General features: G+C 45.9%; 1 pseudogene; it reads right to left on the bottom strand.

Moving 5' to 3' along the window:
* Positions 1 to 497: 497 nt before the first annotated feature.
* LOC112077402 (inositol hexakisphosphate and diphosphoinositol-pentakisphosphate kinase 2-like) overlaps positions 498 to 13789 on the bottom strand; it is a 33135-nt pseudogene continuing 19843 nt past the window's right edge.

Here is a 13789-nt window from a genome sequence, read left to right as displayed (position 1 = left end):
AGAATCCTCAAGCTACGGCGTAGGGTCTGTCTGTTTCGTCATCATTCTGAACAAATATGAAAGAAGTGGTGACAGAGACATTGGGGCGGCGTTGCAGCAAAACACTATTTTTACAAAAAAACACACATATAACCATACCACTAGGGCACTTACACAGGGACATATGATGTACCACTATAGGGCAACTTTTTCACAAATTCTTCTCTTTGTCAATGATCCGCAAAGCTGGATCGTGTTGGTACCGCTGATCCACGCTAATTAAAGCATGCGTGAAACTAAGACAAACCTTGGTGAATGAATCCTGGACCTGCCAGAGGTGGTGGGTTCAAGATCCAGGACCAGAGTATCAGGCTTTGTGACACGGCAGCCCAAGTAGCGATAACTTTTGCCGTTGTAAAACAAGCTAGCTTGCTAAGTCATGTAGAATGTGCATCTTGCAAATTGCAGATTGCACTGTGAAACGGTTATTTTCAGTTCTTGTTAAACCATAATATATTTTGTAGAATTCTCAGAAATGCCTCATAAAACCAAACCAGGGTAGTGAATTTCATATGTGAAAACATCCTATTAGATTAACATTAGGACCAGACATTAAACACTGTTACCTCTGCGGAAGCGGGACGGAAGCCGAAGCCCATTGGTGCTTTCTCCTCCTCCTCGCAACCTTTGACCCCAGGGCTGAAGTGAAGCTCCACATGGAAACGCTCCTCTGACGACGGGTCCTGAGGGACAGCACAGAGAGGGCTTAGTGAAAGAAAGGGAAACAGACACACACCTACTACAGAAACACACACACCACTACCTTGTTGTTGTCCTCATACAGCATGATAACTATCTGGGTCATGTAGTTGAGTTCAGAAACGGCACCAAGGTAGTCCATCGCCCGCTTCCACTGCTGGTCCTTCTCCTCCTGTCACACACACACACCAATTATTGGATCGAATGTAGTTCTGTTGCTGTTGTTCAGGGAAATGTAGTTCTAGGTAACCGTAGTTCCTCTGTGGTAGTTATGTGCTTACGTCAAGCAGGCCTCCGTAGCGGAAGGTGCTGAGTAAAGAGTGGACGTGACTCTCGCTGGTGAAGTACAGACGTGTCCGCACGTGGCGACCTGGTGACATCACTCCTCGAGAGTACCTGAGTCGCCAGAGAAACAGAACATCAATGTTTTATTTAAGTTGCCGTCAAACATGGACCCTGTGAACAAAGACATATGTGGGACATAATTGACTGAGCTACAACTTCATGTTGCAGTTGCCCTTGCACGCAGATCTAGGATCAGCTCACCCTTTCCAAATCTTAACCATTCGGAGAGAGGAACTGACCTTAAATCAGCGTCTAGGTGCAACTTGACTATTGCTGCCCTGTGAGTCAAGACTCACAGTGGATGGAGTTTGTTGACTGACTCATCCTCGTGGGTCCTCTGGAGGTCCAGCTGGATCTTCTTGACCAGAGGTAGGCAGTAGGCGTACGCTATGTCCAGCTTCTCCACTTTGTTAATGCCATATTCCTGAGGACAATACACAAGTCGTGAGAATTACTCCCTGCCTACGACACACAGCGGTCAGAGCGTTGCTATATACAAAGTCTGGGAGCATATAAACAGTGACTGGTGTCCATCAACACAGTAGGTAGAGATGTGTCAGCACGAGCCTCTGGCAGCCTGTGGAGTCCAGAGTATCCATCTACCGCTTACAACTGACCCCCACACACTCCTTCCTTATCTGTGGTATGATAATATCAGCGAGGGCATGTGACATCTGAACAGCTCCAGAGTATCCATCCATCTCTCCAAACATCATCCACCCACCCATCCACCGCTCTCTCCCTCCATCCATCCATCACTCGCTCTCCACTCCACCCCCATCCTTCTCACACTGCCTCTCTCCACTCCATCCATCCACCGCTCTCTCCACTCCATCCATCCATCCACCGCTCTCTCCACTCCATCCATCCAGCTCTCTCCACTCCTCCACCTCCATCGCTCTCTCATCCATCCATCCATCCACCGCTCTCTCACTCCATCCATCCATCACCGCTCTCTCCACTCCATCCATCATCACCGCCTCTCTCCACTCCATCCATCCATCCCGCTCTCTCCCTCCTCATCCATCCATCCACCGTCTCTCTCATCCATCCATCCATCCACCGCTCTCTCCTCCATCACACTCTCATGCCTCCATCCATCCCATCACGCTCTCTGCACTCATCCTCCATCCACGCTCTCCACTCCATCCTCCCCCTCTCTATCCATCCATCCACCGCTCTCTCCACTCCATCCATCCATCCACGCTCTCTCCACTCCATCCATCCATCCACCGCTCTCTCACTCCATCCATCATCCATCCACCGCTCTCTTCTCCATCATCCATCCACCTCTCTCACTCCATCTCACCGCTCTCTCCCTCATCCCATCTCTCCACTCATCCATCCTCCATCCCCACCGCTCTCCCTCCAGCCATCCACGCTCTCTCCACTCCATCCATCCATCACGCTCTCTCCACTCCATCCTCCATCCACTCGCTCTCTCCACTCCATCCATCCATCACCGCTCTCTCCACTCCATCCATCCTCCACCGCTCTCTCCACTCCATCCATCATCCACGCTCCTCCACTCCATCCATCTCACCGCTCTCTCCACTCCATCCATCCATCCACCGCTTCTCCACTCCACTCATCATCCACGCTCTCTCCACTCCATCCACTCCATCACGCTCTCTCCATCTCCACATCCTCCACTCATCCACCGCTCTCTCCATCCATCCATCCATCCACCGCTTCTCCACTCCATCCATCCATCCACCGCTTCTCTCCTCCATCCATCCATCCACCGCTCTCTCCACTCCTCCATCCATCCACCGCTCTCTCCATCATATCCTCATCCACGCTCTCTCCACTCATCCATCCATCCATCCACCGCTCTCTCACTCCATCCATCCATCCACCGCTCTCTCCACTCCATCCACTCCACCGCTCTCTCCATCCACTCACCCTCTCTCTCCATCCATCCATCATCCACCTCTTCTCCACCTCATCCATCCACCGCTCTCTCCACTCCATCCATCCACCGCTCTCTCCATCCATCATTCCATCCACCGCTCTCTCCACTCCATCCATCCATCCACCGCTCTCTCCACTCCATCCATCCACCGCTCTCTCACTCACCTTCCATCCATCACCACGCTCTCTCACTCCACTCCTTTCCTCTCTCCTCACCTGTGGTTGATGATGTTCGGCGACGGGCTCGGGACAGCCTGAACAGCCTTAGTGTGCCTCCCAGGCCCAGGTGTGTTCTGTCTTGTCACGCTCGTACTTCACGCAGTCGTAGATACTCCGGGGTCTTGCTGATGGTCGTGCGGCCGCTCTTCATCGGGAAGTCCGTCCAGCTTGGGAAGCGTTGCCGCATTCAGTCCGGTCTCACTGTGGTACAGCTTGCAGAGGACTGAAGAGGTCGGAGGACGAGGAGAAAAGGAGATGAGGGGGGGAGAAAAGGACGTGGACAGTAGGAGAAACCAGTAGTCTGGGATTATGTACGATCAAAGTGCAAATTGTATTAGTTACTGCGCCGAATACACAGGTGTAGGAAGACCTTACAGTGAACTGTTACTTAAAGTTAAATAAAAAGTAACAAGTAATTAGAAGCAGCGTAAATACACAGGAAAACTCTATTTACAGGGGGGAACTAGGTAAGGGTCAATGTGCGGTGGCACCTGGTTGTTGAGGTTATGTACATTGTGGTAGAGTTATTACAGTTGGACTATGCATAGATGATAACGAGGTAGCTGCAGATCACCTCACTTGTGCTGTATGTGGCCAATGTTGGTTAGCGTTCACACATTGTACGGCTGGAAAAAAACTAGTTAGACTGTGTGGTGTTACAAGGGCTATACCTGCAGATTTGGGGTCCTATGTCTCATTCGGCGTCATCGCGAGGTGAGATCTGGATGAGGTGTAGACCTGGTAACATGTCATCACAGGGTTCTCACATCCCTTAGGTTAACACGAGGCGTTGCACTGTAGGGGCCAGCTGGACGGACGGCACACCACAATTCTCGCTGAAGAACATCTATGCATATGAACGCTTAACATCTAATCCGCTTTGCTTTCTTACACAATTACGCCCAATGATCAAGGACGAGATACATAGCTGACTTTGCCACCCTCCTGTCAGCAATACTATGTTTCTATACATCATTCATCACGTATGACTGTTAGCCTAGCTCCAGCATTGATTTAGCCTAGCTCGACTTCCGATTAGCCTTAGCTCTCAGCTTGATTTGCTAGCTCCAGTGTTAGTGGCTTGATTTAGCCTAGCTCAGCTTGATTGTAGGCTCAGCTCGCGAGTTGATTTAGCCTAGCTTTTGTGCCTTTCGCCATTCAGTAAGACGAATTGAAAGGATGAGGAGGAAAGGGAGCTTGTCGTTGCAAACTGCTTAGGATTAAGCCCTGTCGGAGGCTGGATTTCTTAGGAGCTTTGTACATTGCTATTTCTTTTTCCTCTAAACTTTTTCCTTTTAGCTTGTGTTCGTTAACTGGAAGGTTAGTAATGGATCTCCTATGATTTCCTGATAAGACTCGTGTCAGCCACCAAGGTTAATGCCTAGGCTGATAAGACTCATGTTAGATCCCAAGCTAAATGCTAGGCTGGGCACACGACGACCGAGTTTGTACTTGAGGCACAAAACCGAATGAAAACGTTCCGAAGCGGGTGAATAAAAAAGTGGAAAAACAACAGCACAAAAAATCAAAAAAAATAAAGGCAACTGAAAAAAAATAAATAAAAAACAACACAAAAAAAATGTTTGAAAAAAAGCTTTTGAATAACCAATCAAAAAAAGAAACACCAGCTTAAAAAACATTACACACACAAAAACAAAAAAAATAACCACTAAAATAATGTCACATAAAACAAAATCAGTAACACGAATACATACCTAAACACAAATAATAAAAATAGAAAAAATACCCAAAAAAGCAACAAAAAACACAAGGGCAGGTAACTATCTACAAGCCTGTTTTCGTTTTGCAATGCACAAAGTTTTGCTACAGTGTGCGCTGAACACTACCCAGGTCGGTTGCACTTAGTGATTGGCTGAGCAGGAATTCAATGACATCAATTACCCCTATCGTAGTCCTCCTCGGTGAACTCCTGGTCTTTCTGCATGATCTCGTGGAGACGGGCCTTGACGCGGTGCTGGCAGCCGCTGAGCGAGTCGCTGTCGTTGTCCAGCAGGCCGTTCATGTTGGCACTCTTTACCATCTGAGCAAGGATGGGCGTCAACTCTCCCTCTAACGCCAGCAGACCCTGCCGGAAACACTCAGATGAACACATTTACACACACAAAGAGCTTTTGACCTCTAACCTCTGGATGCTCTAGTGGTTACCTTGGCGAAAGCTGCGGCGGTCATCTGCACTCTGCCCTCGTCAGACGCGTAGATCTTGAGGTCGTGTCGGTACGTGCTGTGTAACCGTAGCAACCCGCAGCCAGGGAACCCAGCGTAGTCGCCTAGAACGACAGACATGATCAGATGTTTTTTTTTCAGTGAACATAGTTGGCAGCAGTGTTTTGTGTGTGTGTGTGCTCACCTTGTCCTCCGGGGTACATGCAGCGGAAGGCCCTGCCCAGCTCTTCAGCCTGTACCCTGCCTGCTGGGGTCAGCTCCCCCCCCACTTCAACACCAGAAGCAGAGAAGGGCACTCCTTACATGTGTCTGTGGAACAACACATCAGCTTAACTAGCAATCAATTCAATCCTACGTATCGTAACCCTCAAGTCAATGCCCAGGCTGGCTTTAACTGTGTGTGAAGTTGAGTTTGGTTGGAGACCAGTACGTATTGTACTCAGGCATTTAATACAATTCCTATCACTGATAGCCCAGTTTGAAATTGACAACACTTGGGTTACATTTAGCACACAAAGCATGTTACAAAATGAGTAAATGAAGGATTGCGCAAAAGCAACTGCAGATAACTACCTACCACTCTGTGATAAAACTTTACTAATTGACATACCAACTGTGTTTTTGAATGCAGGGCTCAAATGTCTAGCACTAGATAGAGAAACTATGACTATGAACTGGGAGTCCGAGTGGCAATTTGATGTGTTCATGTGAGGAGAAACTGATACCCAGCTCTTACTAGAGACCAGTGTTTATTTGCTGGAATGTCTAGTGATATCTGGCTACCATAAGACACTGATGCTTGCTGGAGGCTTGGCGCGTAAGGGACGTTTTACGGTAGAACACTTTTTCTACAAATGCAACTCAGACATATAGTACATGGTGCTGGTGACTGGGGGAAAGCTGCCYCCTTRTGATCTAAGCAGTAGAGGTGAAATGTTTCCTCCGYTTTCTCCATACCTTCCTCCTCGCTGGATGTTTTGGGCTGCCCATGGGGCAGGTAGGTGATCTGCACTTTTCTGTTGATCCCAGAAAAGTGGCCATACCTGGAAAAGACAGGAATAGAAAAAAGGGGGAACCATGTGTTATGACTGTCCCCATGTCCAGTCAATCATGCATTGAATAGCCTGGGTGTCAGTCTGTTTCTGCTTCAGCYAACTTGTCATTGTCTAGCTAGCCAAAACGTGCCTGGAAATCAGGGACTACGCAAGGATAGTGTTGTTGAATGCAAAACCAGTTAGTCACGGATAAAAAAAAAATTAAAAAAAAAACAGCCTCAACTTTGTTCTGGCWGCTTGTAGATCATTTGTCATCATCATAAAACTAGTTACCAGTTCAAAGACAACTGATTCACTCTTCCTCAATCTTTCAAATGTCTAAGAATTACATCTGATTGGACTATCCTACAGGTTCCATACACTACTTTACAGCTTTGTGATTGCACAGACAAAACTGGAGATTATGTGCGTTGTCCAGTTCAGATTTTTACCACAATCTAGTTTGATGACATTTTGATAGAACTACGATGGCCCAGAAAGTCAAGACGCCCCAGGTGAGATTGTGTGCCTAATAACACGTTGGTCTAGTTAGACACGTCACTCACATCTCCAGAACAGTCTTCAGCTGCTCCAGTTTGGATTTCTTCTCTTCGATCTCGCAGTCTTCTCTTCCATCACCCAGTTCTAGCAACAGTTGCCGAGCTATGTCCAGTACCTCCTAACCACACAAAGGAGATGGACAATAAATGACAAAGCATCAGAGACATGGAATAGAATGTATTCATTTGAGGAAATTATTTTAACAGTTTTGGTCTTTGTTTACACAAACAAAATGACAGTTGAAATTAGTTTGGTCAAATGGGATTCCTACACAGCTTTGACCATCTAAACACAGGAATTGATCATTTGCGATCAAAGAGCTGTGCGATGGCTAACTAACTGTAAGTAAGTGAATTCTTTCAAACCACATTTAGCCAAGTTAGTTATATCTTACTGAGTACAGATGTGGTCAAATGAAGAGAAGTATCTCAATATACAATTGTTTTCTTCTTCTTGATCCTATGCAGTTGTTAATCAAACACACATGTAAACAAAACAAAAATTAAATTAACAGATTTTAGAAGAAAGTGAATCATGCAAGAGTGCCAATATATTTGACCCATCTGTAAGTAAGTTAGCCAGATGTATTATTTACAGTTAGTTACAATCCCTCCTACACTCATTCGCTAGCTACCGTAACACGTTTCCAAAAATGACGAAGTGGCCACAGTTGTGCTTACATTTTACCAAAATGTGACGTACACTAATCCACTTTCCATGCGTATTGTCCTCCTCCAAGGAGGAAATTATTTTCACAGTCTCGTGGTTAACACAAACACATGGACAAGTACAGTTAAAAAGTTAAGTCAGCCATGTCAAATGTGATTCACACAACATGTGACAGGAATTGATTTATTACTTGGCTAAAGTGAGTAAATAACAAAGATCAACAGTGAAGTATATCCCCTAAAGGGATACATACTATAGAAGTAACAAGGAAAGAGGATATAGTTTGTATAATATCAACCTTTCAGTACAAAGGCCTTTCTCAAGACCAGAAAGGCCTTTGTACTGAAACGTTGAAACTATAAGCCCTCTTCTCGTGTGGCTTTGTTGGTCGCTCATTCTATTTACTTACCTGCAGTTGTTTGGGCTTCTTCAGCTTCAGTTTCCCTGTCTTGTAACCGCCGTATTTGTCAAACAATTCAAAAAACCTATTGGAGAAAGACATTGTATTTTATACCAAATGTAGTAAAAAAAAAAAATATAATATATATACACACTGCTCAAAAAAATAAAGGGAACACTTAAAACAACACAATGTAACTCCACAGTCAATCACACTTCTGTGAAATCAAACTGTCCCCTTAGGAAGCAGCACTGATTGACAAGAAATTTCACATGCTGTTGTGCAAATGGAATAGACAAAGGTGGAAATATAGGCAATTAGCAAGACACCCCAATAAAGGAGTGATCCTGCAGGTGGTGACCACAGACCACTTCTCAGTTCCTATGCTTCCTGGCTGATGTTTTGGTCACTTTTTGAAATGCTGGCGGTGCTCTCACTCTAGTGGTAGCATGAGACGGAGTCACAACCACACAAAGTGGCTCAGGTGTGCAGCTCATCCAGGATGGCACGTCAATGCGAGCTGTGGCAGAAGGTTTGCTTGGTCTGTCAGCGTAGTGTCCAGAGCATGGAGGCGCTACCAGGAGACAGGCAGTCATCAGGAGCCGTGGAGGAGGCCGTAGGAGGCGAACAACCCAGCAGCAGGACCGCTACCTCCGCCTTTGTGCAAGGAGGAGCAGAGAAGCACTGCCAGAGCCCTGCAAATGACCTCCAGCAGGCCACAAATGTGCATGTGTCTGCTCAACGGTCAGAAACAGACTCAATGAGGGTGGTATGAGGGCCCGACGTCCACAGGTGGGGGTTGTGCTTACAGCCCAACACCGTGCAGGACGTTTGGCATTTGCCCAGAGAAAACCAAGATTGACAAATTTGCCACTGGCGCCCTGTGCTCTTCACAGATGAAAGCAGGTTTCACACTGAGCACATTTGACAGAGTCTGGAGATGCCGTGGAGAATTGACCGGTGGTCAGTCATGGTGTGGGGTGGCATTTCTTTGGGGGGCGCACAGCCCTCTATTGCTCGCCAGAGGTAGCCTGACTGCCATTAGGTACCGAGATGAGAATCCTCAGATCCCTTGTGAGACCATAGTGCTGGTGCGGTTGGCCCTGGGTTCTCCTAATGCAGACAATGCTAAGACCTCATGTGGCTGAGTGTGTCAGCAGTTCTGCAAGAGAAGGCATTGACGCTATGGACTGGCCCTCCCGTTCCCAGACCTGAATCCAATTGAGCACATCTGGGACATCATGTCTCGCTCCATCCACCAACGCCACGTTGCCACCACAGACTGCCAGGAGTTGGCGGATGCTTTAGTCACGGTCTGGGAGGTCCCTCAGGAGACCATCCGCCACCTCATCAGGAGCATGCCCAGGCGTTGTAGGGAGGTCATACAGGCACGTGGAGGCACACACACTACTGAGCCTCATTTTGACTTGTTTTAGGACATTACATCAAAGTTGGATCAGCCTGTAGTGTGGTTTTTCCACTTCAAGTGTGACTCCAAATCCAAACCTCAATGGGTTTGATAAATTTGATTTCCATTGATCATTTTTGTGTGATTTTGTTGTCAGCACATTCAACTATGTAAAGAAAAAAGTATTTAATAAGAATATGTTCATTCATTCAGATCTAGGATGTGTTATTTTAGTGTTCCCTTTATTTTTTTGAGCAGTGTATATATATTTTACTGTATTTATATAAAGAGATCAAGTCACTTATTTTGTATATTTACATTTTAGTTATTTAGCAGATGCTCTTATCCAGAGCGACTTACAGGAGCAATTAGGGTTAGGTGCCTTGCTCAAGGGCACGTCGGCAGATTTTTAGAAATCTAGTTTGTTTGGGATTCGAACCAGCGACATTTCGGTTAATGGCCAATAGGCTACCTGCCGAGTCGTCATGGAACAGTGGATGTCATGAAACTTAATGACTGGTAATTTGTCAGGATTATTATGACACGATTTAAAGATGTAAAATAGTTAAATAAAGGTTAAATTAAAAATATTAAACACAATTAAGGGGTCATTGACAATCATGACATCTAAGGCATTACAACTAGACTTTACATACAGGGTTACCAAARAACTCACATGGGATTCCGCACTTCCATCTTCATCTTCTGCTTAGGAGTTCGGTCTCCGTGGCGGATTATTGCGATGACACAGCGTAACTCCATCCTGATTGGAGGGAATGTGACAGTAAAAAGGAATATGAGTGAACAATGATGGTAGGTCGGGGTAATGACTTTTACCCCATCACTGGCATGTCTAAATAAGCAGAAACTTCACAGTGAAGCCAGTTATCCTTGAGACAGCAGTGGTTTTTATGTTGTGGCTACAGTAAAGCTGTACATTTGTCTACCTCAAAGTTTTTGCGCCTACAAGTTTGTCTTGGAAACATTTTACCAATCATATGCACTAACATACWAGTCTGTGTGTGTGAGACTCACATGGTGCCAGATGTGGTTGGGACGATGGGGATGTCCTCAGCCTCAGTAGGGATGGACCAGGGGATGTGGAACTGAGGAGCTAGCTCCCTCATCACTATATTACTGCAGAGGACAAGGACAAGGAAACACAGTTCACATCATAGAATTACATTATGGTTAACATACAGTCAACATTTACCAACATCTGGATCTTCTGACGGATTATTAACTTCTATGTAACTAGTGAGATAATAATAGCAAGTCATCTGTAGTACCATTTGTTTCCCCACTGACATTGCTGATAGCTACTTTGAGGAAACATGTACTTACTATGACATGTGGTTGTTCCACCTAGCATATTTAAGATGAATCCACTAACTACATGTCGCTCTGGACAAGAGCGTCTGCTAAAAATCACCCCCCAAAAATTGAAATGTTTCAGGATCAGCTGTCCAAACGAACCCTAGGCTACCTTTAATCAGTTTGTGCTGAACTAATGTTATTGGCTTACAGAAGGGGGGTGCCAACCTTGATCCTGGAAGCTGTCAGGTTAATTTACAACCCAGCACCAACACTAAACTCAAAAACCAGTCTTCAACAAAGACCACAATTGTCTAATCAGTTGTGCTACAGCAGGGTTGGATCTGAAGTTTGCCCTGTTGGACCAGGAGTCAGAACACTATTCCCGCTTGACCAGGAGTCAGAACTGGCATACCCCTGGCATAATGTAACCCTATGAAAACACAATATGACCGAAATAGCCCTCTGGCACATCGTACCCCAGGATCTTGGCACAGTCGTCGTAGTACTTCATGGTATCTTGACGAAGCTGAACGCTTGACGTCGCAGACGTAGGAGTGACCGTTGGCTCGGAGAAGGTCAAAGCCACACACGGTTTGCTGCAGGGGGAAAAGACAGTCAGATAGGAATGACATGTAGTGTAATGGGGGTGGCATTATCGAGAATATCAATCAGGGTAAGAGGGGGAAAATGTACTTATTGAGGGTGTGTGTTTGTTGATTCTCCTTTATATGACCTCAGCCTCTGTTCTGTTTTCTCTTCCCTTATCAATCAAAGTGATCGATCAGCTTGAGAGTGCCCTCAACAGGCTGCCTGGAGCTACAGTACGTCAGACCTGGGTTCAAATAGGTTAAGTGCTTTCTTTAGCCTGCCTGGGGTGCTAGGTGGGTGGGGTTTGCACTTTTCTATTGGTTCCATTGCAACAGGCAAGCACAGATAGGGTATCTAAAATAGCATTTGAACCCAGGTCTGAACTGTGTACCAGCTCATCAAATAGAAGAGGGCAATCAATGACCAATTCCACGTCGACCCATAGCCCCTACCCAGAGGCACTTGATGTAGATTTTATCCAGAGCAGCAATAGTTCACACCTATCGGCTATTCAGTATAATGTGGGAATCTATTCAGCACCGCATGGGAATCGAACCACAAACAACTGAGCCATAACTGACCTTGAATGCCAGGCAGACCTTGCGGGCCACTAGTTTCTCCATGGCGGTGAGCATGACAGGGTAGCGGATCTCCTTCCCCTCGCTGTCTCTCTCCACCTTACCGTCCAGGGCAGGAGACTTCCTGGCCTCAGCGTGGGCATAGTCAGGCCCCACCGTATACACCTGAGGACACATACACATGGAGAGATTTAGTACACACACAGTGCACTTGCATAAGACAAACAAACAAATATGCATAGATGGACAKAAACAGAAATACAGACTGACAATCGCATAACACACCTTAACGTCCGTCCCGTCCGTTGGCATGAACTCTTCGTAGATGTAGGAGCCAGTCTTCCTCACGTTGCTCTCTGGGGAGTACACACTGCTCCGGCTCCCGATCTACAGGACAGAGAGGCAACAGCGTCAGAACTGGCAGAACTACGTACTGTCTACAGCAGTGGTTCCCAAACTCCTTTAGCTCTGTGATCAAGCGAAAGCTGTTGGTGTGAACCACCAACTAAACAGACCACTCATTCTACAACTCAGAATAAAACTACCCACCAGCAGGCGCCCAGTGGACTAAACACKTGGGAAACACTGCTCTTCACACGACAGGATTACATTAGGACTGAATGAACGTCCACCATACTACTCAACTGTAGCCAGAGTCAAAGAAAGAGACTAGGGTTCATTCATCAGTACACAGTGTTGCACATCGCTTATGATCTATTCCATTTCAGAGGAAGAACACATAGAGTAGCTTACTACAATCGACTGGGATTGAGAGGGATGCCAATAATGTGTGTGATAAAATCAGCTATTGGGATCGAATGGTTATAAATCATGACAAAAACATTGGCCCGTTTTATRACAGGTTAAACAGTCCCGAAAGCCCTCTGAGAATGTGAGGTGAGATCACACTGAATAAAACAGACTGAGTCAAATAGAATTTCAATGAGCTGTATATTTGGAGGACTATGTATTACTATTAATATTGTAAGGTGAAGACACTGATCTTGGGTCAGTTTAGCATTTTTCCCACTAATGGTTAAGGTTATGATTGGGGAGTTGATCCTAGATCTGTACCTAGATGACAAAATCTTGAAGTATCCCTTTAAGAATGTTATGCCTAAAAAGACACAAACTAAACCATCTTTACATGACCGTTTAGTTCTATCATCTACAGTGCATTCGGAAAGTATTCAGACCCCTTGACTTTTTCCACGTTTTGTTAGGTAACAGCTTCATTCTAAAATAGATTTTTTTAAATTCCCCTCAATCTACACACAGTACCTCATAATGACAAAGCAAAAACAGTTTAATAATAAAAAATGAAATATCACATTACATAAGTATTCAGACCCTTTACTCAGTACTTTGTTGAAGTTCCTTTGGCAGCGATTACAGCCTCGAGTCTTATTGGGTATGATGCTACAAGCTTGGCACACCTGTATTTGGGGAGTTTCTCCCATTCTTCTCTGCAGATCCTCTCAAGCTCTGTCAGGTTGGATGGGGAGCATTGCTGCACAGCTATTTCAGGTCTCTCCAGGCTGTGTGCTTAGGGTCGTTGTCCTGGAAGGTGAACCTCGCCCCAGTCTGAGGTCCTGAGCACTCGGAGAAGGTTTTCATCAAGGTTCTCTGTACTTTGCTCCGTTCATCTTTCCCTCGATCCTGACTAGACTCCCAGTCCTTGCCACTGAAAAACATCCCCACAGCATGATGCTGCTACCACCATGCTTTACCGTAGGGATGGTGCCAGGTTTCCAACAGACGTGACGCTTGGCACTCAAGCCAAAGAGTTCAATCTTGTTTCTCATGGTCAGAGTCATTTAGGTGCCTTTACTGA

Source organism: Salvelinus sp. IW2-2015, unplaced genomic scaffold (assembly GCF_002910315.2).
Source record: "Salvelinus sp. IW2-2015 unplaced genomic scaffold, ASM291031v2 Un_scaffold4531, whole genome shotgun sequence".
Classification (NCBI taxonomy): domain Eukaryota; kingdom Metazoa; phylum Chordata; class Actinopteri; order Salmoniformes; family Salmonidae; genus Salvelinus; species Salvelinus sp. IW2-2015.
Note: the sequence above shows the minus strand (reverse complement) of the source record. Positions and strands in the feature narration are given on the sequence as shown.